Source organism: Melospiza georgiana, chromosome 5 (genome assembly GCF_028018845.1).
Source record: "Melospiza georgiana isolate bMelGeo1 chromosome 5, bMelGeo1.pri, whole genome shotgun sequence".
Classification (NCBI taxonomy): Eukaryota; Metazoa; Chordata; class Aves; order Passeriformes; family Passerellidae; genus Melospiza; species Melospiza georgiana.
Genome location: NC_080434.1, coordinates 39234890 through 39261559, shown reverse-complemented (window position 1 = coordinate 39261559; position 26670 = coordinate 39234890).

The window sequence follows — 26670 nt, the reverse complement described above, 5'->3', positions numbered from 1 at the left end:
GTTTTTCTTTTTCCACTGAACATCCGACAGCCATGATATGTAGGTTTGAGAAAATAACTCAGTTTTTAAGTCAGAATCCCAACTGGGTTTGCATGTATGGATTGTCAAAGGGCATTATAGTATGGGATGTAGTTTGGAAGCAAAATAAGAAAAATGTGAGTTTTCTGTGTGTGAAAGAATAGCTGCTGCCCACTCTACAGTTGCAGGCCTTGCCTTCCTTCAAAAGCTGGCTGCTAAATCTTTCTTTAGTTATGCTAACACCATTTATTAAATGAGGGCTTGGTGATGCTTGGATGTTGTTATGGGGTTTATCTTTTTCCACTGAACATCCAATAGCCATGATATGTAGGTTTGAGGAAATAACTTAGTTTTTAATCAGAATCCCAACTGGGTTTGCATGTATGGAAAGGACACTACCTTCACATGAACCTGTGAGTTTATACTGATGGTTTATCTTACCCTGAGACATTGGTACTGCTGAATTTGTTACTGAGTGTCCTCACAACACCACAAATTAACCACTGTTTGCTTGTTGCAGACCAGGGTCAGAAATCTGTGGCTGTTTTTACCTCACATCTTCTAGGAATTCACTGTGCTGAGACCATGCAACAGTCTGTGTACAATTCAGAGATTAAACATAATCCTCTGCTTTCCACTGCTGCCCAAAAATACTTTGCCCTGGAAACTCCTGCTGGAGTGACTCATCTGTATCAGAGGATACAAGAGTGTTTCTGTCCTGATGCCCGGGGGTTTTTTCTGAAGTGTGTCATATGATTTTTGTCCTTGAAATTCGTGGAAAGAAAAGATTCCTGGCCCAGTTCACATCATGCCAATGTCTAAGCATCCCATTGGCCATGACTCAGAAGCTGACTTTTTTTGCTGAAGACAAGCTACTAGTAACTCCAGGTTATCATTATTTATGTAATTCTGGTGGCTTATAGGAAAACTGAGTTACAGTTCAAGTATGTTGCCAACAACTTTCTTTATATAAATACAATACAGGATAAATAGCTGGGTAGTGGCTTACTGTCAATGATATATTTTATGAAAAATCCTTTTGACAGGATCTTTTCTCCTGAGAAGCTTCAGCTTCTCCATGTTTTGCTGCTTTGGAATGTCATTTGGAGAATTGTTTACCCAGCATGTGAAATTGTTTTTACTTGATGACCAATGACAGCCACCTGTGTCGAGGCTGTGAGCAGCAACAAGATTTTATTATTCATTCCTTTCCTTTCTTTGCTAGCCCTCTGATGAAATCCTTTCTTCTATTAGTATAGTTTTAATATATAATTTTCTTTTAACATAATATATATCACAAAATGATGAATCAGCCTTCTGAAACATGCAGTCAAGATTCTCATCTCTTCCCTCATCCTGGGAGCCCAGTGAACACCACCACAGCATACCAGAATTTATGAAGAACTTATTCTTCTCCATTTAAAAGTGTGGGGCTTTCCCACACAGCACTTACCACAGACAACTTTAAGGAAAAACAATAAAACTGTCACATTCTTCTCCATTATAATTCCACCTGACCATTTCAAAGGAAATACAGGTTTTATGCATGCTGTCAAAGGATTTATGACCTGAAAACCTTCAGGCTATATATTGCGTTGAAAAACTTTTAAGATACTTTCCACTGCATATGTAATTATTAGTGTACAGATATAATTCAGGAAAATACTAATTCCAGATGTAAAAAATGATCATGTAAGAGAGTAGTTCTATCAATGTTAGTGTGACTTTTCATGTAAAAATGTAAAACTGGGTCTTCAGTCTTTCTTGCTCTTTCAAGAGTACATTCGACAAGTTTTTGACAAACATTCTGTAAAAATAAAATGTATTGCTAAAATTCAGTATGAATTGTAATTCAAGGTGTCTTGCAGTTATTTTAACAGGTGGCTGTGACAATATTGTTAACATGTTGATTGTAAAATTAAAAGAGGGGAAGGAAAAAAGAAGGAGTTTTAAATTTTGACAAATTTGGTTTGTACTATAAGTTACCAAAATATGAGAGCTTCACACAGCCTGTTTCACAAAATGAACAATTTTTAAAATAATTCTGGAAAATATGCACATAGGCTTAAATGTTGGTTTAAACATAAAGGTTGGTCTCTCATCAGCAAAAAAAATACTTAATCTTTTGTTAAAGGTATTCCAATGAGAAAATGAAACTTTACAAATATTATCTTTTTAAATGCATTGATTCAGCTCAAGTGTCTTAAATGATGAAATGATATCTGGGATTTTAAGCTATTTGTTTTCCTGACATTATAATATACCTTTAACTTTTAAGAATAAAAAGGAAGAGCAAAGGCTGCAGATAATCTAGTTTATTCTGAGCAAAATCTAGCCTGAAGGTGGGCTTGTCTTTCAAAGAGGGGGAAGAAACAACAGTTAAATGATGCTTTCAATTTACTAGGCTGATTAGAAGTAATTCAAGTACTTCAAGTGATGTAAAGCTTTAAATCTATTGATTAAATTTGCATCTCTTAATTTTGAAATGATCATTTATGTGGAGTGTAGCCTAAACTGCAGAATCTTTTACAACTTAAGTATTGATTTTTAATATGTCAAATGTACTAATTAAAATGGATATTTTTTAGATTGCATTTTTAACATTAATATTTGCTTGCATTTTAACCACTGACATCAAAGATATTTTGCAGAATGTTATGGGTCACTACATGTTACTCCACTGGACAAAGAAAAAAAAGAAAACAAGCAGAAGTAGCTGCTTTCAACACAGAAGACTTGAAGACTATGGCATATAACAGAAATGTAGAAAAACTGCAGTTTTGGTTGAATGCAATAGTTCTGGCACTGCATGGTATTGAGTGCATCCAGTCTTCAGTTCATTTCATAGGAATAAATGGGTTGAATAAACTGACTTAAGGCATTATGTCCCTCAGAGCTGCAGTCTGACAGAGCTGTGCTATGTGTTCAACACCTTTTTCAACTGGGGTCTTGCTCAGCAGCACCTGTTTGGAGATTCTTCCTGGCAATTTTGGACACTTTCATCCGAGAGATGCATTCTACATGAGGTAATCTTGGTGATTTAGACCAGTTTTCCTCAGTACAAATTTGTATTTGACCTTCTTCATGGACCTTTCACATGTTATGTGATTTGCCTTTTGAAGTTCAATTTCACCTCTCCTTGGAACCAGAGACTTGAAGTCTATACTTTTTTTTTCAGCAGACAGAACACCTTTCAAATTATTTAATATTGATTAAAATGTTGTTATCCCCATGTGAAGAAGTGAGGCAGTGCAATTATATCAGTTTTACAGGCAATCAAATATACTGAGCCGCCATTTGAATTCAGGGCTCTACCAAGAGCGAGTCCAGTGTGTGGAGGAAAAGAGGCTCTCAAAGGAGCTTCTAAGTGTGTACAATAAGTTCTTCAAATATAACTGTCTTTTTCTAGTTCTTTTTCCTTATTATAACTGTCTTTTCCAGTCCTTTATCCTGATGCCCAGTGTAGAAACAATAGACCCTAGAAATCTATTATATGGATGTAGCAAGTTCCCTATAGACAAGGACAGTTTAAATGAATAAAATATAAATGAAAGCTATATGGCATGAAGAATTAAGAAACCTGTTGCTCACCATTACACAAGGACATAAGAAGAATAGGATCTACAAAAAGGCATAGATCATCTAATGAAAATGAGAGTGGACATTGGCAGTGTTCATGCTTTGCTAATATCATCTGAAGAATCTTATTGGAAGATTTCTATAGGGGACAGAGAATAAAGACATAAAGGGACACTTTATTAATGAACAAGGAATGATGCTTAAGGAAAGACATAGCAATTCATGGAGGGAACAAGTAAATAGTACAGCCTACTGGAAAATTAACTATGTTCTTTGAGCTGTTTGGTCGTTTGGTGGCAGTGATTTAGATGTCCTAATTTAGTTCAAGATGAATTAAGGTTACTATAAAGGGCATTCAGCCAAGTAGTTTGAATGTACATGCCTGCATTGCACAGTTCAATACTTGGCAGAGGGAATTATCTCCTGTAATCCAAGCTAATTTAGCTGAGATCCAAGATCACCACTTTTGGGAGAGCTCTGAAATGTGGAAAAGAAAGAAAGACAAGCTTCTGGTGCCTCTTAGCAAAGGCCTGGGGCTACACTTTCCTGAGGGGTGGGTGGGCAGGTCCTGGCTGTGTCTGTGCCTGCTCAGAATCCTTGTGCTGTCCTTCCCAGGGAGATCTTCCAGCGAAGACATGGAAAAGGCAATTTGCTCCTGGAAAGGTCTGGTGTTGTGCTATGGGACTTCAGAATACTCAGGGTGAGTTAGCCAAGGTTATTCCAGGGGTGTTTTTGTGCCACTTTGCCTTGGATCCAGTGGGTCAGATGGGGCCTGGACTATGCCTTTTTGTCTTTGGAAACTTGAACTTTGTAGAATTATTCAAGGAAATGGTGAACATGGACACGTGACCCTAAAGCCCTGCTTCTATCATTGTACATCCACTTTTGGGAGAGCTCTGAAATGTGGAAAAGAAAGAAAGCCAAGCTTCTGGTGCCTCTTAGCAAAGGCCTCAGGCTACACTTTCCTGAGGGGTGGGTGGGCAGGTCCATGCTCACCATCCTTGTGCTGTCCTTCCCAGGGAGATCTTCCAGTTATATCAAAAATGGGAACACATAGAAAAGGCAATTTGCTCCTGGAAAGGTCTGGTGTTGTGCTATGGGATTTCAAAATACCCAGGGCGAGTTAGCCAAGGTTCTTCCAGGGGTGTTGTTGGCCCACTTTGCCTTGGATCCAGTGGGTGAGATGGGACCTGGACTATGCCTTTTTCTCTTAGCAAACTTGAACTTTGTAGAATTATATAAGAAAATGGTGAACTTGGAAATGTGACTCTAAAGCCCTGCTTCTATCATTGTACACCCTTAAATTGAGTTGCTGGGATCTCAGGTGAACTTCACTATGTTTTTATGTTCTGTTTGAATGTGTTTTACATTAAAACAAATGGCAGTGTAATTTTTTTTGCTACCAGAAAGCACAAACTTGATATTTCTACCTGAAGGAGTCTCCAACTTGTTTAATATTTAGCTTGAAATTATTCTTCTTTAATGAAACGGTTTCATTGAAGGCTTTGAGTACATATAAGTGATACATTTATCCCAATCATAACATTCATTATTTTCAATCTGTAATATGCATATTTCATTTTTAAAAATACATAAAAATGCTCAAAATCCTTGATTACTCAGGAATTATGTGCAATGAATTTATGAGATAATGTTTTCAGGCTTGTCAATAAAGCCTAAACCCCTGCTGTGATGAAGCTTATGTCATGTGCTGCACACACATTTCTGGCACTATAATATGACCTGGTTTTACCTTCCTGTATTAAACTCTTATCAAATGGGTCATTTATCCTCTACTAAAAGCACTGAAGGAACAAAAAGCAGCAGCAGATAATATCATAATAAAATAGAGCTGCAGGTATTATTTAGATTGCTATTTAGAGCAAATAACAATCTGTAAGTAATAGAAGAGTCATATGGAATACTGCTGACTTGGGAGTAGCCTTTGGATAAATGGATGCTCTTCCAGTTATGTGATTAGAGGAAAACATTTAAAAGTGCTAACAGCTATATTTCCATTCTTGTTCAGTACCTTTCAAACACTTTTTCTAATTTCTGGTAGAAAACAAAACCCAGTGCATGTCTGCTGAGCAGAGAATTTAAGCAGCTGAACATGTTCCCCAAAATTGAACTGCAGATGATTAGCAGATAGAACTTGGCAATAGAATCACTGGTGTGAAAGAGGAAATGTTTTCCAAGAAAGCAATATATTTGGGACAGGGAAGGGATTTAGTAGACACAGTAAGGATTATTTCATTTAAAGCCCACTATATATTTGCACATTATGTGTGATGTTCAGCTGGTATATCTAATTTGTGACCAACATTTCACCTGCTAATTTGGAAACAGCTTCAGCAGTTCCAGCTCTCTACAATCTTATGACCTCACCAGACATCAGGGATTCAGAGATCTCTCAGGTTTTGTATACTCATAATTTTGCAGGGGAAGTAAAGCAGTAAAAGAAACAAATATCAAATTATTTTAAAATACAACCAAAGTAGTGTCTTATATCAGCATTTTTTACATCTAATCCTTATTTTAAAATTGCAATAGATATGCCTGATATACTAGAAACTGAAAAGTGATTTTAGATGCAGTTTTGGCTCTCCCTTTATGTAGGACTTTCATTTTGATAAGAAGAAGTCTTAGCCCTTTAAATTTCTGTATCTCTTACTATTGTATCTTATTTATAGTCTCTCTTTAGAATCTGTGTTTACAGCCTCTTCTCTGTTTTCTTTTTCTTCAATCACACACAAATATTTGTGTTACCTCAATGAAGGCAAGGCTTTGATAATTCTGTCTGATAAAGATTTTCTCTTCTCATTATGCTGCTTCCAAATTCTAACAAACAAGAAATACTGTTATTTAGCTGGTTACCAGGCCCAAATATGCTTCAGTGCTTAAGCAAACGCAGCTGGGAGCACGAAAACTGTAAAGGAGAAAGAAAACAACTACAATACAAATGAAGCAGTGTTTCTTGCATTCACCTTAAATCACTACATATGAGTTAGTAACACTTACAAAATCCCTTTTTTTTTTTTTTACAAAGCCATTTGGCACATTTTAAGTAATTGCAAGCTTTTATAATTTTTCCATTGTTTTAGCAGTTTTCAGTGCAGACAGCAAGTAAATGATCTAATTTCTTAGAGTAGATGCTTATATAGAATTTAGATTTAAGCTTAGGCTGTCTAAATACCTGCAGCAAAATCTTGTTCCTCTAACTTCAAACAATTTCGTGCTGCAGAGTTTAGTGGAAAGGGTGGATATAGTAAAAGGATTTAAGAAGATGCACAATATGCTTTGAAATGCTTGTTATCATTGCTGAGCATTTGCTGATTTTTTTTCAGAATTTCTGCACAAATTCAGGAATGAGGACTTGAGGTGGATCCATATTAAAAACTCACTGTGAACAACAGAGTTGGAAATCTACCTGAAACAGGAATTATTCTGTAAACTAAAGTTACTCCCCTTCTCATCCCACCCAGAAAAGATAAGTGTGAATTCAGTTTTCCTCTTTTGAAAATGCAGAAATTAAAGTGTTGCAGGAACACTGTTGGAAGGAGGCAAGTAGCATGCAAGTAAAAGAATAAGAGTAATTGAATGCACCTTGAAAAAACCCCGAAAATGTAGAGAATGATGAGTTGGAGACTTTTGTATAAAGCAATGCACACAAACTAGGTGGGAAGCAGCAGGTGCCTAGAAAGAATTGGTATTACACAGTAGATAGTGGAAAGCACATGTGTATATAATTTTTGTTTTCCTTTCAAAGCCTCTCTTTTATTCTTCCCCTGGTTTGTATTAAAACCTGAAGCATGTGAATACTGCAAATGAGAAAATGTTGCAGAGTAATGTTGATTCAGTAACTCTTTATATGCTCATTAGCTGTGTACACTGTAATTGAACTCTCTTACATGTGAGAGCCACAGGAATGCCAAATGAATACATTATGATAAATGCTGATATGATGAATGCCAAATTAATTGCAAGTGAGTGAACATTTCCCATTTTCCCATTGATTCCATGGCATTCAAAGTTTAGATTTTTAAAAAATAGGGTTTGGAGCAGTGACATGAGAGGCTTACTGTATTGTAATAGAGAATATCATCAGCTGGTGCTAAGTTATTCTCTGAGGCTTCATGAGAATTTTGTTGACATTTTAAAACAAGGAGCAGGTAAAGAAACTATTTTCCTAGAAACTGAAAACAGATGAAGGATTATTCACTTGCATCCCTTGTAAGAAGTGCTAGACAGAGGTCCATGGACACTAACCAGCCATCACAAGGAAAAAATGGGGATAACTACTAAAGCAAGAAGTCATTTTTCATTTTGCAAACCATGGCTCTGGAGTGATGGGAAAACAGAAGTAAAAAGTTTTATTGTTGTCATGCTTGGATTAAATGCTGCTTGAATAAACAAACAAAATATTCACACTTTAAACACAAGCTTTGTTCTTTATTGAAGTAAGCAATGCTTCCACCAGGTTTCTCAGCCTTCAGGTAGTATTTATTTGCAGGGAGCAGCTGTCATTAATGCTACTTTGTGTAGGGGGATACAGTATGGGTAAATGAAGGTGGTACAGAATGTAATCTTATCCCCCAACGAGTTGCAGCTGGAGCAATTACTAAAGATTAGGGCCAGGCTGATGTTAACAGGCCACAGCTGTGGCCAATAAGAGCAGTGGTATAAAAGAGTGGGTTGGTGGGATCTGGAGTCAGATGGCTGCTGCAAGGAGCAGGAACAGTCAGTGCTTGGAGGAGCTGACTGTGAGAAACATCGAGGAGGTATGGAACTCTGAGGGTATGGAATCCTTGCACTATAATGATAATAGAACTCTTGATATGTTAGAAAACAAATGGTGACCCCCAACATGATTCAGGAGAAAAGGTTTTAAATGCTAAAATATATTGATCTGTGGATTTGGGACTAGACCCTATAACCCCGTGGATTTGGGGAAACAGGGTTTGAACACTAAACTACTGACAAAATATATCAATTGCAGCTATTAGTGTTTGGTAAATATGAAGATAAGCACTTTGTAAGCTATAAAAACTGAACTAAAATTTAGAAATATATATATCTGTACTATAATATGCTGTTTGAGCACTTGTATAACTCTTAGTTCTGAGTGAAATGTATAAATATGCCATAATGTTAATTTATTTGAATATGTCCTTCTGGAAATGCTGATACTCTGTAATTAAAAGAAAAAGAGGGAATTGTAGAGGGATACAGTGCGGGTAAATGAAGGTCGTGTAGAATGTAATCTTATCCCCCATCAAGTTGTAGCTGAACCAATTACTAAAGATTAGGAGCAGGCCTGATGCTAACAGGCCACACCTGTAGCCAACAAGAACAGTGGTATAAAAGAGTGGGTTGGTGCGATTGGGAGTCAGATGGCTGCTGCAAGGACCAGGGACAGTCAGTGCTTGGAGGAGATTCCTATGAGAAACATTGAGGAGGTATGGAACTCTGGTGAAATGGATTCCTTGCACTATAATGATAATAGAACTCTTGATATATAAGGCAACACCCTTGCCTGCACAGTAACTTGTTTTATAAATGGACCCACTCTGGGGAGTGTTTACCAATGACTGAAGAGTTCAGCAGCCATGTCTCTCATGAAGAAAATATAAAATTAAAACCACATCTGCTGTGTTTCTGGGGGACAGGAAGGGCCTGGAGAAAACAAGGTTAACACATGACATGCTTATGTGAAGTTATTTTTACTGTGTTTTCATGATCTACACTAAATGTCCTGTGAGTCACATGCCTGTGGACTAGTTGATCTCTTCAGACATAGCTTGCATGAACTTCAAGAAAAAGAATTCAGATTTGCTCCTGAGTTCACTAACACCAAGCTGTTATTCCTTCTCTTTGACTTATCTTGGAATTAGAGGTCTAAATTGGTATAAAAGATTATAGGGTTGGTGTGTATGCATTTAACACAAGAGTTTATATAGAGAAAGCAACGTGAGCAAGAGTAAGCAGGTGGCTAGCTAGGTATTCCATGAGAAACTGCTGTAAATTAGGAAGAAACTTGCGCTCCATAAATAACTGACTGACTGCAGAGAACAAGAATGCCACTCCTCATGGCAGCAGCTGAAATGTCTGCTGATAATGAGAGAGGAAAAAACTACTGGGGTTCTCAGGCAGAAAGAATGAAAGGTCAGACCTGGACACTTCTGTGCATTCCCCTTTCCTTCCCTTTCCCCTGCAGGAAATTTTCAACCTCGGGGTTTGTCCTGGCATACAAAACACTGAGGTGTGTGGGGATGAAGGCAATTTTTGCCTTTTGCTTTGACACTGGGTGAATTTTTAACTGCAAATGAAAGAAAGCACTTTGTGTTTCAGCCTATGAGGTTTTCAAAGTGCAACATTTCTCTCTTTTTGCCCTCACTTCTCTTGATATGCTGCCTGAATTGCATCTCTACCATGATATTACTTTGATAGTTTTTCTGCTTTTCTCATTCCCCTAACATATTAAACTCTCTCTGAGAGTTTTTCCATCATCCAGAATACTAATTTTCTGATGTTTTCTTTCCATGGCCAATGGAAAGCTATGAAAGGCCTCATATTAGGTTATTTTCTCCAAGAAACTTAGGGACATAAGGTCCTTCAAATAAAGTTGAAAATCATTCAAGCAAGCATGTTCATGACAAAGATGAGTCCAAGTGAGTCTGGAATTGAGTGAGTAGGCCCAGATTAAGAAATACTTGATGGCTAGACTTGGAGGTCTTTTCCGTCTTTTTTGATTCCTGCCATCCTGCTTGCACAGAAGAAAATCAATCTCCTTTTAACTCCCTACAGTATCTACCCAGTTCTGTCAGATAATGCATATTTTTTACTACAGATTGTGTCTCTACGTGGAGTACAAAAGGAATTAGTCTGAGGGAGGTGCAGTCTGAACAGCAACACACAGGGACAGGCATTCACTCTATTCACAGTGTTCTGTAAGGAGCAGACCTTACAAAATTGTTTTGTAAAGGGGAGGAGGACTTGAGGTGCAAATCCTTGTTCGAGTTCACCAAAGCTTTCTGCTGCTGTGCCAACCTTACCCTTTCCCAACCGTGCCCAGTCTCTTATGCCCAAAATCACCACTCTTATGCCAAGTCTAGCCATTTTTCTAACACAGTTAAATTGAATCTCTGCTGTACACTGAGGTGTTTTGGGACTCTGCAGTTATGGGTGGGCCCCAGGGTATGTGAAAGGTGAATACCCTGGGTAAATTTGGAAAGAGCAGCACTTATTTATACACACATGCCGACAAGTACTTGTAAACTTCCCCTGCAGAGTTATTTTTGTCTGCTAGCACAAATTTGTCAGCTGCAGGGAGATATTTTGGTGAGTTGAGAGGAGGATGCTTTTCAGGGATGGAGCAACACTGGCATGGACCAGAGGGCTTCCCACTCTGAGGGATTCTAGGGACAACTCGGTGACTGCCCAGCATCAGCAGGGCTCCTCCCTCAGGTCTGGGTTTGGGGCTGCTGCTCAGCAGTGCAGCCCTGAGAGAAGCACAGGAATTCCAAGACTGGTGTTTCACTTCTTGCTGTACTTATGTTTTCATCAGGGGATGCAGTGATTAAAGGATCAGCAGAGCTACCCTGAAGTTTGGAGTTTTTTGTGCTGTACTCCCCCAGAGTATTCCAGTGCCATTCCTGGGGCCTATAAACACTTAAGGAATTCTCTTAGGGCTCTCTTCCACTTTTCTTCTGTGCCATGTGCTCTTTAACTTTGTAACATTATTTAAAATACCATCAGTTTGAATATTAGATCTCCATTTATAACATTAATTTCATATTTCAGGTTTTTCTCTTAAAAGGCGATGGTCTCTCACTCTGTGGGGATCTTCTATGTCTCCAGGCAAAAATTAAAAAAAAAAAAAAAAAAAGAAATCTAAGTAAACCAGCCAGAAAAAGCTGGAGTATTCTTTCTGGTGCTATTGGTTTGCTGATGTTTTTTCCTCAAGAAATAAGTAGCCAGCTCTGCTATCATGATTTGCAGCATTGATTCAGATATTAGCAAGCCTGTTAATCTTTAATTCCATGCTATCATTTTTTCCTGGTGATTTACATAGAAGGAGCTTAAGATTAATGCTCCCACTTTCACTATGTCATATAGAAATTATGATAAAGACTTTTAACTTGGAATGTATGATAATATCCAATGAATACTTCTTGTAAATAAATGTTTGTTAAATCTTCCCTTCTGAGATGGAATTTTTCATCATTTCCTCTTGTGTGTCAATGAATTCTTGGTTAAATATGCTAAAAAACATATAAACTGCTTTTGAGAAAGGTGTATTCCTATTTGAAAAATGAAAACCTTTTGCCTCTCAGGTTAAAAGTGTGAGGAGGAAGAGGTCACTCTGTTCTTTTAAGCTCAGGAGAGTTCTCATAGCTTTATGTGCAATCCATGAGCGAGCTCTAAGGAACCAATAAAAACCCATTTTGTGCAGACAAGTTGCAGGAGATGGATGAAGATGAAGAATGAGCAGAAGAACAATTTGCCAGCACACCTGATGGCACAATGACACTGGTGTTTCTTGGCTCATGCATCACCCCAGGTGGAGCTTTATGTCACATCACTTCCATCCAGCACTAGGGACAGTCTGTGAGGAATATTATGGCTTTTTAAGTCACTGCCTCTCTGCCAATTTGCTTTGGGGGCTGTGCAATTACATGTTTTTCTGCCTGTGGGCTTGATTTCAAACTCCTGCATGCAGCTAGAGAGGTGATCAGTTGTTGCAGATATCTTTTCATGAAAATCCTTTCCTTGGGATTTTTTTCCTCCTGAGAAGCTGAGAGGCCTCAGGGACAAGATGTAAATGATGATTATCTGCTGCTGTGGAATGCAACAGGTGCATCTGTGACTGGTCTCATGTGCTTTTTTTGTAATTAATGGCCAATCACAGCCCAGCTAGCTCAGACAGTCTAGGACAGCTGCCTTTGTTATTCGTTCCTTTCTATTCTTAGCTTAGCTAACCTCCTGATGAAACCTTTTCTTCTATTCTTTTAGTATAGTTTTTAATTTAATATATCTCAAAATAATAAATCAAGCCTTCTGAAATGTGGAGTCAACATTCTCATCTCTTCCCTCATCTGAAAACCCTTGTGAACACCGTCACAATCAGTTAAGGATTACCATAATCAGGTAAGTTAGTCCTGTGTCTGTCTGTCTGTCTGTCCTGTGCTTCTCCATCAGCCTCACCTCTGCTGAAGTACAGCCTGTGAGCCCCTGTGGGGCTAACACCACCCTGCTCAAGTTCTTGGGATGCACATAGGGGAGCTTTAGATTGTGTTTATGGGGAATTTCATCAGTGCAAGAGCGGTCAAACATTGAGACAGGCTGACACTTCAAGGGGTGAAATCACCATCCCTGAGAGTGTTGAAATATTGTGTGGATGTGGTGCTTGGGGAAATGGCTCAGTGGTGCTGCTGTTAGGTTGATGGTTGCCTTTGATGACCTTACAAGTCTTTTCCACCCTAATGACGCTGTGAAATACCTCCTACAAGGTGATGCCTCTGTATCACAAGGGTGCAGATCAAATCTGTTTTTCCAGCTGTGACAAACAAAAACCTTGTCTAGATACTCTATGGAAAGCTGTTGACAACTAGGAGTGGCAGGCTGAATTTCAGATACACATGGAATATCTTAAATGTTTCTAATAGGTCTGACCCTGTGTTCTTTTCTCCCCTAAATCTTTATTTTTTTTTTTCCTCCTAAAGGACCCATGTGGAACTATGTCCACACATGATGAAGAGCTGCAGGCTACATTTCTTGTGATGTTACCCAATGCCCATATCAACACAAGAAAGAAAAAAATCCTGATTTATACTGAGCATTGAATTTTCACAGTAAGTCAACAAATCTAAGTCAGATCTCAATTACTTGCACTCTTGTTGATGTTGCCCACATCATGTTTTTTTTTTTTCACCTTGCAAAAATCCAAAAAAGGCATTCAGTTTTCAACACCTTTAGGCTTTGTTATGGCATAATGGCTTAGTTTTGTAACAAGAAGATGAAATATTGACTGTCATGGAATTGACTGTCAAACTGAACTTTTTGTGGTTTGGTGTTTTTACAAATTAAAGCTGTCTTCTCATTTTCAGCTCTGCATACAATACCTGTGTTTTGAGAAATGCGTAGTTTGGAAAGTCTGTGTACTGTGACAAGAAAAAGACTGTTCCTATTTACTGTGATTAAATTTAGGACTGAAAAGCTACAAATGCAAGGCACATCTGTACAAGGCACAAGGGACAGGTGGCTCATCTGTAATAGCAGCTATTCCTTCTAAATTTGATGTCTGGACACCAAAAAGAAACCACAAAAAAAAGTGGAATAAAGTGTAGCTTTAAAATAATCTAAACATATTACAATAGACAACAGCATTGATTATGTGATTTATTTTGCTGCAAATCTCTAACATTAATAAATACTCTGTGATATGTCTGAAAAATGCAGTTACATGGGTAGCTCTTGGTATTAATCATGGACAGCTCTCTAGCACTATATCATGATTTCCCAAAGCAAAATAATTTTCTTTGGCAAACAAAATAAATGAAAAAAGTTACAAGAACTTCTAGCAATCCTCTCAAAACCCCACACTTACAAAAGGCATTTTTAGAGAAGAGGACCCCTGAAAAGCAGTGGTTTATTGGACATCATATGCTTGAGGCATCTCAGCTTTTTCACAGCAGGAAATGTGATCTAGAGCATATGGTAAATTCACATGCAAAAGCACGACAGACTTAAAATGGCAGTTCCTAATTAGCACCTTATTAGTGTTCAGGTTCTGGCAGTGTTAGCAGCAGCATGAAATATATGGTCTAGATTTTTGCATTTAGGATGGAATGACACCAGTTTAAACATATTTTGTGAAATTTGGATTGATTTCAATGGCAGCAGAGGATGGCATAGATCTTCTACAATGCAAAATTATATTTAGGCTTTTGAAATCCTTGAACTTTTGGGCAACTGTACACTAAACAAAATTCTGTGTTAATATACTACAAATGTTCCAAAGGCTGCATTTGCTTTTTTCACATGCAATTTTAGACAAAATATCTAAACTTGCCAGGAGTCTGCCAAATGTAATTGTAGTGCTGTTGTTAAGAGTTCTCTGTGAGCAATCTGTATTTAGTTTACACAAAGTAACAGTTAGTGAGTAAAACAGGAAAATTACTTCTAGTTAGATTAATGAAAGAAATTTTTTTTAATATTGATTTTATCAAAGCAAATATTAAGTTTCCTGTGATTTGGGCCTGTCATATGGACATGTACAGACTGAGAATGATGGGATGAGTAGCGTGAAGAAAAAGCTATAACCTTACAGAAAGTACCTTACTGAAAGGTACCAGAAAGCTGGTATTACTTATAATTAAAAATGTTTTGTTTACCTGCTGGGCATGTCTGGACTGCTCATCTAAGCCATCACACAAGGTATATTCTACCTTTCCATTTGACATTTAAATAAAATGGTAGAGAATCACAGTTGACAGAATTGTTGTAAATAATGGCAGTGAGAGATCAGGCTGCCCAGCAGCAGGTAACAAGAATGTAAGGTTTGTTTGTTTTTTTTAATGCAGCAACCACATTGGAAGGCTGGTTCTACCAGGAAACAGAAAAGTATTTTCTTGCTAAGAGAAACCATTAAACACATTTCCAACACACTTAACTCTTTTGGGAAGTTGCTTGTATATTTAAATCTAAGCCCCCCAACTATTCAGCACTCTTTTTCATAGCCAGAATGTCTGCAATTATTCAGGGTGGGGTTGGGTTGGGCTGGATTTCCACCAGACAGTGACCAGAGGCAAAGCCATGAGTTGCAAACCTTGTATATGACGTTTTAGGGAGAAAATAATAAGGTAAAGCACTTGCCCTGCCTGAAAACCTGCACAAAAGCTAAACAAAGAATAAGGTAAAGCACTTGCCCTGCCTGAAAACCTAATTGCTTTTGGCACTTCTGCTGGTTGGTCTCCATGAGGCACAGAAGCTGATGGGATGGGACAGGGAAAATAATTCACAAGGCCACCGGAAGTGACTCTTTGACTGATTTGTATGTGGTTCATTGCCTGATTAAGTAATAGCTGTTTCCATTTATTTGCATGTGGAAAAAATAGTTTGATAGAGTGAAATAATAGCAAACAAGTAAAAAAACAGTTCTTTTCTTAGTAGCAATGTGGGGTCTGCTGTTCTCGGGAATTAGCTCTGTAGCTCTGGGTACACTATCTGAATTTTCAGGAAGACATAACATGAGGAGAGGTATGTATTCAAATCAGCACTAATAGTCTTTTTAATGCTTGGAACAGACTGAAAACAGAACTGAAAAAAACCCACCTGTGATAAATTAGGTGTCTGGCTATTGTTTTTTTATTTCTTCTATGGTCAAATTAATGTGAACAAGTGCTACTTGCTTCTTGTTTCATTTTTTTTCTTTTTTTTTGTTTGTCTTGTTTAGTTTTTAACTTGAGGGGAAATGTTGTCTGATATTGGCAATTTTTGTTTAATTCCATAGGTGGCTATAGTAATGTAATATCACTTAAGTTCCTTAAATTAATAAATTTAGGGAATATGAGCACTTTTAGCACAAGCTCTTGCCTAATATTGCAGCTTGAGTAAGCAAAGAGATTGTTATAGAGATGAAATGATTAAAACAAAGATTAAAAAAAGGTCTTATTACATTTAGAGGTTTGAGTACTCACCAAAAATGAACACAGAGGCTGCATGTTTTTTCATTAGTTTCACTTAAATGTAGTGTGCCTAAGCAAATTAGTTAAAGCTGTTTAGAGAATTAAATATGACTGCAGGAGGATAATTTTAGTGTCTAATCTCACATAGTCATGCCAAGCTAATTTTATTCTCCCTTTTCAACTCAATGCATTTATATAAAACCATGATAACTTGCTTTCCCTCTTTATGAATATATATGTATATATGGAAACTGATATATATACTCATGTATATAGTGTATATATATACATGTACAAATATTTATAAAGATATCATCTGTAGGACTAAAATACAGGAAAATATCTCAACTCTACATAGTGGCTGGGAGAAAGGGAACAAAAATAATTGTCAGATTATTACTGTGGATTTGTTTCTTTCAGTGCTGTGTATTTGGCAACACTTTTAACTTTCCACCAGTGATTTTTACCATATTTAGGGAGTAAGCCAGAAGAACTAAATTATGTGTTATGAATCAGATCATTGAAAAATATAAATTCATCTGTCTCCATTTGAGTAACTTACATTTTATTACTTGTGCTGTGACAGAAGTCAAAGTGTGTTTTGCTTGTGATTTCAAGGGCCCATATTGGTAAACATTGCCTCTGTGTGATATGGGGGGGACTGAGGATAATCCATGCCTTGTGAGCAGGAAAGAAATTACCTGTAAGTTCTTTTAATGGACATTCTCAGTTTTCAGACCCCAGCAATTATCAGACATGTGATCTGAAAAGAAGAAGATATAAAAGAGAGGATTTCTTAAATTTTTTTTTCAGATAATAATAGAGGAAAATAAAATTAGTTTCTCTTCTCTCTGGATGACTTACCTGAGGGTTATCTTTTTTTATTTTGAGTGTTCTTTCACACTTCCAAAATAAGGATCATCATTTCTGGTATCATCACTAGAACATATTAGTACAGGAACCATTAAAAAATATGTCTGAGGACCTAGATTGATCATTATGTATATAAGTGATGTAAATTATATATAAATATATATAATTGATATATATGTAATTGATATATATAATTATATCAATATATATAATTATATATCTTGATATATATCAACATATATAATTTTATATAATATGTATCAATATATATCAATTATATATATCAAATATATATATCAATATATATAGTGATCATTATTTTGTATATAATTGATATATATAAAATAATGATCATTACTTTTTTGATAAATAGGGGGATAGTGATTTTGAATGTAAGCTACAGGATAAGAGCATGCAGTACTTAAGCAGGCTGTACAGAGGAAGAAAGTACCAACAGAAAACTTCATTGCACAGCACAGTCTGCATATTTTGATGTTTCTTTCTGATGAACTTGTAAAAAAAAGTTTTATTACTTTTATTACTTTTTATTACTATTACTAATATCTCTGTTAGAAACCATTGCTGCCATAAGGAAGAAGCAGTTTGATTAGCCTTTATAAGAAAAAGGCAGTGCTGCACTTTTACTGCTATTTATTTAAAACTTTTTTATATAGTAAAAAACTTTTTCTGTGTGTTATCAAGAATTGTTATTCTCAGAAAGTGAATAAAGAGCTTCATGGGTATTTACCCTTGAAGACTGGCTGCTTTATAGCATTTAGCCAGAGTAGCAACAAAAGTGCATTTAGGGCTGCACTTGCAGAATCCACAGGCACAGCAAAACAAGTGAAGGACAAACCAATGTGTGACCAAGTACAACTTTACCCTCTGCTCTGGATTTTTCTTTCTGTCGTTGAATGAAGCCAAATACAGAGCCCTTTTTGAATGTTTTGTTTAAATTGGGAACATTTGGCTTGTAATGGTTCATCACCCCTTTGCACAACCTGACTGACAAGGGGGTAGCTGTGGGGTAGGAGGGACAAGACTTGCTCTGCTCCTAAAACCATCCTGGGATAGCAGCCTGAAAGTCACAGGACAGGCCTTTTAATCTTTTCTTTGATCAGAGGTTTGGCTTGCATAGACCCAGCCTTAATGTTTGTTATAATATGAAGTGACAGCTTTGAGAATTTTTTTCCTCAAGTTGATGTTGGTGAGGATGGGGAATTTGGCTGCAGCATGATGCAGATGATGTCCTTAAACTGTTCCTGTGATGTCCTTGAAGAGTTTGTTGGGGAGGTTAAACTTAATTAAATATAAAGAATTAGATTAGAAATATGTGAGGAATCTGCTGAATCATTTTTCTACCTGAAAAAACTATGTTTTCTTCTAAAATAACTCTTTATAGTTTGATACATACACACCTAGCTGTGGACTAGGTAAAATAAAAGAATGCTGGCTGCTCCTGGAACAAGCCATCAGTGTAAGGGAAAGAGTAACAGTCCTCAGCACAACATGAGGAAAATAAGAAAACAAACAGGCTCTAGTGATGGGTGATTTCAATTTCCCAGTATGAACTGGGAAAGCTGAAAAGCATGGCACAATGAAAAATAAAATTATAGAAGAAATAAAGAGTTATTGACCTGTGGTGTCAGAGTACTAATAGGACTTGTCCTTTCCAATCTCAGCAAAAATGTGCAGTTAGTAGATTAGAAACAGCAAAGCCACTTGGTTCAAGTGACCCCATGATTAAATTCAATATAACTTAGAACACTAAGCCAAATAGATCAAAGCCACAATATGAACTCTCAAAGGTCTATATGGAAAAAAAAATTGGAGAAAAGGAACAATAATGGAAGGTGTTTCAAGTGATGAATTAAGTTTTTTTCTAACATTGCCAAGATGCAGATTTCTTGGGGGAAGCGAGATATGAATGTGGGGAATTAATCCTTACAATCTGACCATTGTATTTTCTGTGAACTTTATATTAGATAAATGTGTTCTATTACTGAATCCCTGCTAAAATTATTGTGCAAGATCCATAATTACAGCTTTACCTGAGAGAGTGGGGACAAATATCACTGTCTATTTATATCTATTTGATAATCACAGGAGGGTAGCTTGGGTTATGGCTGTTCCTCTGTTAAGTGATTTAACCTCAATCCTTGACTACAGCAGAGGAAAGCCTTTGTAGAAGTTTATATTTTATTGTTCTGGCATTGCAGAAAAAGGTATCAAAATCTAGGAATCACACTGGAGAGCTCCTAGACATGCTCTGAACATGGTGATGCAGATGTGGAATTAATACATTTGTGCTATGTCTCTTCCAAAATAGCAGTGTAGACACTTGAGCCATCTTTGGTTAGATTTTAAACTTAAATACCTCTGCTTGTTCTGTCTAATTAAAAAAAAAGTGCAAACTGAAAATAGGAAGGAAAGGAGAAGGGTCTCTTTTTCAAAGGATATATCACAAATATACTCAGATGTGACCAGTACAAGGCAGTATAGGCAAATCTTGGAAGATGATTTATGCAGATTCTGGTAGAGCCTTTGTCGTGGGTTGACAGCCTTTATCCCAATATCGTGTGTTGAGTCTGGCAGCTGTGCCTTTTCTCTCTTCCCCCCCCCCCGGCTGTCTTGCTGCGGCGGGGCGGGGAAGAGAGGGGGGAGTGTTTGACCAGGCCTTTTGGCTTTTGGCTGCTTGGCTTGGCTAGCCGCTTTGCTTGCTTGCTTTCTGCTTTTTGTGCTGTTTTTTTTCATTTTCTTTTGTTCCCTCTTTCTTACCCTCCCCTGAAGATACTGGACTGGCTCCGGGCCTGACCTGAGACGTCCAGGACACCTGGAGCTTGCGAGAGAAGCTTGGCGCCCTCACAACACAGTCTGTTTTCTTTTCTTTTCTTGTGTTGGGGAGTGTTCTTTTGTTACTTGTTAATAAATAGGTTTTGTTTTCCACTTTGCTCCTCCGAGAAATTCCTTCCCGAACCCGGTGTTGGGGGAGGGGTGGTTGGAGGTTTGTTTTGTTTGGGGGGCTCCCTTTTGGAGATTTCCCCTAATTTGTCCTAAACCAGGACAGCCTTTCCTTATGTTTCAAGGAAAAAGCTGAAAAAAACCCCAAACACCTCATTTCTATGAGGTTTGGTGCTACAGCTGCAATTTTGTACCCTTTGTTGGACAGGCTGTGTTTGTGGCTGTTCAAGCTTCAGTCTGCTCCTCGAGGCACACTGATAATTAATTTAGTTTTGCAATGATGTTTTCTATGAGTGGTATACAGAGTACTCCGCTTGTACTCTCTTGCTTAATTTTTGCACTTCTTTGATCATTTTTGTAAGTAGAAAACATAATGGAGATTAATAAATCATAAAACCCTCCCTCCCAAGAAGCTGGTATACTTTCAGCACTTAAAGTCTCTTTAAAAGTACATTTTATGCAAATTTTGGAACTTACTTTCAAAAAATATAGCTCCAGGGATCAGAGAATTTCTTATGGCTTTTCCAAAATTTCAATGACTGTGGGCTGTGGCTTTCTGGATTGTTTTTTTTCAATTGTTTTTAGGTATTATTTTTACCAGAAAGAAGTCTCTTGTCATACTTTGTATTAATCTTTTTTTCTTTAATCCACATTACTGAGAACCTAGTAACTTGCATTTTCTCAGTACAGTATTAGAGTCAATGCCCATAAAATGGAAAGAGAAGGGGGAGCTAAACAACAATTTAGGAACTGAGAGGAAGAAGTACCTTTGTACCCTAGAATATAATGGAAAATGCACAGTATCAAATATTATGACATTATATTAAAAGAAAATGTTTATCTCATTTCTAAACTTTTCTCATCAGACATTTCAAACTTTTTTAAATTGTTTGAAAAATAAATGGAATAGAAAAAACTTCAATAAAATATTCAGAGTATATAGACCTAATATTGGATTACTTGAGCATAAGGCTACAGTATGGGATCTCCTGATTCTTGATAAAGACCTTGCAGGTAAGATTATTGCCCAAGGTGGATTAGTTTTCCTTTTCACTGACCAGAATTGCTGCTCAACACCCACAAAGTGTTGTGGGTCAAAAGTGTTGGAGGACAGCTTTGTGCAAATTTATTTTTCATACTGGAGTTTTCAGAGCAGCCTTTTAGAGCTAGCTCTGCTCATTTTGTTCTAACTATGGGTTATAGCAGAGTAATGCATGTCTACAACCTCCTTTTTATTGTCAAAATAAATATCTGAGTTTAAAAAAAAGTTAATCTGCTTCAAATACTGTCTTGGGGATTGTGGCAAGCATTTATAAGGACGTACCTGACAGAGCACTTGTTCTGTAGCTCAGAGGCATAACAAGGTTGAGAGGCTCTCCACTTGTTCAGTTTGTGGACCAGCATCCAGATGAGCTGAAGGATGACATTTTTGCAGTGTTACATCGGCAGATCACATCAAACATATGCAATGCCATATGGTCACCAAGTGGTTATGGACTTTTTATTTATTAGGTAAGCTACCAGAGCTAATATTAGGTATGGAGCAGTTTATATGCCATCAAAAGAGAAAAAAACCCAAAGTATTAGAAACAAGATGAAAACTCAAAGAAACAAATCTTATTACTGTTTTTTAGAGAGGTGTGCAATAGCAATAATGAATCCTGTGGAGACAGCCAGATCAGACTTCATCCTGAAGGAATCCTGCACCCAGGTATGTTTGCTCAGCCCTCAAACTTGCAATGATAAAATTGCCTTTTATCAGCAGTTCCTCAGGCCAGGCAATGCACCAGTATCTTGTGCTAGTAAATGGGTAAAACTGGCAGCATCTGTCCCAGCTTTAATCAGCGCCTAGTTTTACATCTGCTGTATCCAGCTGTGGTCCTCTTATTCAAAAAGTTAATTTATCTTCACTTACTCCTCTCCAGTCTTGCCCTCTTCCCCTTTAATCTCTCTTGAGCTACCCTCATGCCCTCAGCTTTAAATATTAATGTCCTAGGTATGCCTAAATTCAGGGAAAGAGGGATGCTCTTCATCTCACCACACCCATCACCTTTAGCCATAGCAGACCTAAACTCATGCCTAATCCTCTCTGTCAGCAGGCTAGAAAGCACCATGAGGCAGGTTTGTATTTTAGTTTCTATTTTACCAGGAGTAAAAATATAATAGTTTCTATTAAACTAGGAGTGTGGTATTCCCAGTGTTGTCTATCGTGGGGAGGAAAGATGAATCTGGATCCATGTTCTCAGAAGGCTAATATATTATATATTATATATTATTCTAAATAATAGAGAAAGGATACTTACAGAAGGTTTAACAGATATTAATGAAAAACTAGTAACTCTTGACAGAGCCTCAACATAGCTGGCTGTGATTGGTCATTAAGTTAAAACAATTCACATGAAACCAATCAAAGAACCACGTGTTGGATAAACAATCTCCAAACCACATTCCAAAGCAGCAAAACACAGGAGAAGCAAATGAGATAATTATTGTTTTCCTTTTTCTCTGAGGCTTCTCAGAGAAATGTATTCTGCAGAATACATTCTGCCATTGCCAGGCACCTTTTTTTCCCAGACATTGACCACAGTACCTGCCCTGACACTACAACATGAGATGGGATGCTTGGGGATATTCTGGTCTCAGGCACTGCTGCAAGGCTTACAGGTGTCTGCTCTGAGCCTGAAAAGTGTCACACCAAAGGAGCCTCTCAAAGTGTCCCAGTAAAGGGCTTCAAATAACCAATTTCTGCTTCTGTTTGTCTCTCAGCAAATGCCACAAAATATAATGCCCACTACTGTGCCCCAGACCCATGAAGCTACACTTATTCTTCATAATGCCGTACACTCTGCAATGAAATGTCTAATTATCTTCTCATTTCTCTCTCTGTGGTTTTATTTTTTGGGGTTTTTTTTATTTGTTTGTTTTTGTTGTTGTTTCTTTGGTTTTTTGTTTTTGTTTTTTTTTTTTTATTTGGCTTTTTTTGGGGGTTTTTTGTTTGTTTTTTTTTTTTTTTTTTTTTTTTTTCTGGACAGAAACCAGTGTGAGTTGCTCTTAATAACAAATTTAACTACCCGTGGGCAGGTGCTAGGTGCTTCAGTTGTCTATGTATAGGTACCTACAGGTACTAAATTTAGGTGAAAGTAGGGTATTTCTCTTCGATAAACACCTGAAATCAGCTCTGTGCCAACTTTGCCAACTGTAAAATGACAAATCTGGCCATTAATTCAATATAATCCACTCTGAACATCTATTTACTCCAAAACACTGGAGAATGCTTTAACAATTTTGAGAATTAATTTGGAAGAAAAAAGGCAATGAACCAAAATAATTTCCAGAACACTAGATTCCTAAAGTTTTTTGGTTTTTTTTTTTTCTAAAATAGGATGGAAAATTTCTGATTTGTTTGGCATTTTGAATCCCAGAATTATTTAGGAAAGATTTTCTTCTGTCTATGATAATCCAGGGGAATTAAAAGCGTTTCAAAGAACTGTACAGGGCTAGACACACATTGCAATTATTAAAAAAATATTTGTAATAGTTAATTTATGCTTAAGTACAAATAGCTTCTCATTAAATCAGTGCTTTACCATTTATCTAGGTTACTTGTTTCCAATTTCTGTGTTTTTTTGCACAGTAATTAAAAAGAAGTGTATTCTTTGATGTTGAAAATCTTGAGTTATCACAGCAAGAAGCATATGTTCAGCCAATGGAACTTGTATGTATTTGAATCAGGAATTAACTGAGTCTTAAAACACACTTATTAAAAAATAAATAATATATAAATAACAGCATTATTCAACATAGTTGGACATAGTCCATCTTGTATTGATTGATGTTTTCCTTGAGCAAGAAGCATTTTGAAGAACCTGCAATTGGAGTGTTTTGTTTCCTTCATTTCAGAGAAAATTCTCTTGGTTAGAGCTGGCCAAAAATCACAATTTCTATCTAGTGGGAAATTTTTGTATTGCAGCACTTGGTTTTCTTCCCAAATGTGGTCAAACTTGAAAGACTGAAATTTCACACAATTTTTTATCAAGCACCTGGAAAAAAAAGAAAAAAAACAAAAATGTAGAAACAGTAAAACATATTTTCTGTGTGTTTTCAGTATTAAATTGCATTTTCTGTGCTACTGATGTGCCCCAGTGAGTTGCATTTCAAAAATCTCATGGACTCACCCTCCTTGCATGGCTCCCTGAACTGACAGCATCTCCCTAGGTGCAACCTGCATGAACGGGAGTGGAGAATTCCCTAAGGGAAACTTTGATTGTCAAGGCCATGGGGGACAAAATGCAATAAAAGAAGGAAGGAGTTTTCTTCAGGACATGGGTAGGAGAACACCTTGGAGTGACTTTCTTTTTAAATGAAATAACAGGGAAGGAAGCAAACATCATTCCAACATAAAGAAGTAGAATTTGCTGGAAAAAACCCAAACCAACTAGTTTCTGCAAGTGATACAACTTAAAAAAATAATGATGGCAGAGTAGAGGAGAATGATGGCATTGCAGTGGTTTGTCTTTTTTTTCTGTGTGTAATTTTTCTGGTCACTGTGATATGCTGACACATGGGTTTGGAATGTTTATACTGGATGATTATGGATGTTTTGATTGAGTAGTTACAAGACTGGATTTTTCTGACCTCTGCAAGTACAACAAGATATTTATAAGATCCCTGTAACCCCCAATGATGTTATTAATGTAGGTATGCTATACACACAAGTGACTTATGGTCCAATAAATAGAATAAAATTCGGTGTAAAACATGCTTTATAGCTTTGAATGCATATATGAAATAATACATGGACCTGTTTATAAAATGGAAGACTTTAAAATGCATTTTTCACTTCTTTTCCTGATGCACTGGTTTCATTATCAATTACCACCACATCCTCCCACGCCAGGGAGACTGTGCAGACGAAAATCCTAACTTTTGCTTTGTGTCAGGGACAGAGGCAGTAGCTGTTACAAGTGACTGTGGGGTTTTTCTGCTGAAGAACAGATTTCAGTGGAAAATTCCTGTCCATCTCCAACATTTTTTGATCACTATGCGCAGTAGTTTCCTGGAAGGCACAACCAGCACGTGTGAAGAATCAGTCAAGCCTCGGTGCAGAGGCAGCTTCTTCCAGTGCCCTCAGCTTTTCCCACCTGGGAAGCAGCTTCAGGACACACTAATTAGCTCCAGCAGAGGACTCCACTAGGATTTCTGGTCTCACTTCAGGTTTCACTTCACTTTAATTTGATTTTAAGTGTCTGAGGAAAACAAGTCCTTTAAGCTATACTCGGTGGGCAAAAGGTCTGTTCAGAAGCTCAGGAGCATTTTCCTGAACATTTTAATAGATTACAATAGAGAGTCATTCATGTATCTCTTTATTAGCTTATTTCTCAAGCTTTTTTTTTCTTTTTAAGCTTTTTTTTAGCAAAAATAATTCTAATTTTTGCAGAGTTGTGTGTATGCTGACAAATGCTTAACACAGGCACAAAACACCAAGAGATTAGTAGCATGCCTAAAATTTCACCTGTCCTTAAATACTGTGTTTGTTGGACACCTGAGATATTCCAGGAATAAAGTGCTCATGCTCTGACTAGACTAAAATACATCATTTCAGAGCTCATGCCTTGCCCATCTCTCCTTTTTGCAGCCACATTTCTCTTCACAGAGAAAAGCAAGGCATAACTTCGCAAAAATATTTTCTACAATTCACATAATCTGAACCTCAGAGGAAAAAAAAACAAAAACACAAAACAATTCTTATCGCAATTGCTGCTCCTCTTGTTGTTCACAAGTGGAAGGCATTGTGGAAGATTATTTACCTGAAAGAACTTGCTTGATTAAATTCTGGCGCGAGTGTTTTAATTCATTAACCAATTAAATCCATGTGCGCGTGTGTCGGGACTGTCGGCTGACAGTCACGAGATTCTGAGCAGTAAAATTAAATTAAGTGCTTGTGCAAACTCAATTTAAATTCAGTGCAATATAGTGTAATATAGTGTAAAATACAGTGTAAAAATATAATGTATAATATAAAATATAATCAAATATTATATGTAATATACTATATACAATGTACTGTATACTATATACAGTATACTATATGCAGTATACTATATACTGTATATATATACTATATACAATATAGTATATACAATATAGTATATACAATATAGTATATATTATACAATATGAATTTAATTTTAAAATAAATTATATCATAATATAATATAATAGAATAGAATAGAATAGAATATTTTAACCTTCTAGTATCAATGGAGTCAAATACATTTTCCTCCCTTCTTTGGGGGCACTCTAAATCCAACACATTTTGATTCACAACAAATGCATGGCAGGATAAAGGTGGCACAACAAGCAGCTAATCCCCAGCTCCAGGTGCTTCCAGGATGGTGGCAAGGCCCCTTGCCATGGTCAGGGAGCCAGGGAAGAGCAGCACCAGATGGCCCTGCAGGCATGGAGCCAGTGGCAGCTCAGCCCCAGCCCCAGCTGGTTTCATCCTGCACAGCTAAAAGCTCTGCTCCTGGGCAGTGCCATTCCATGGGAG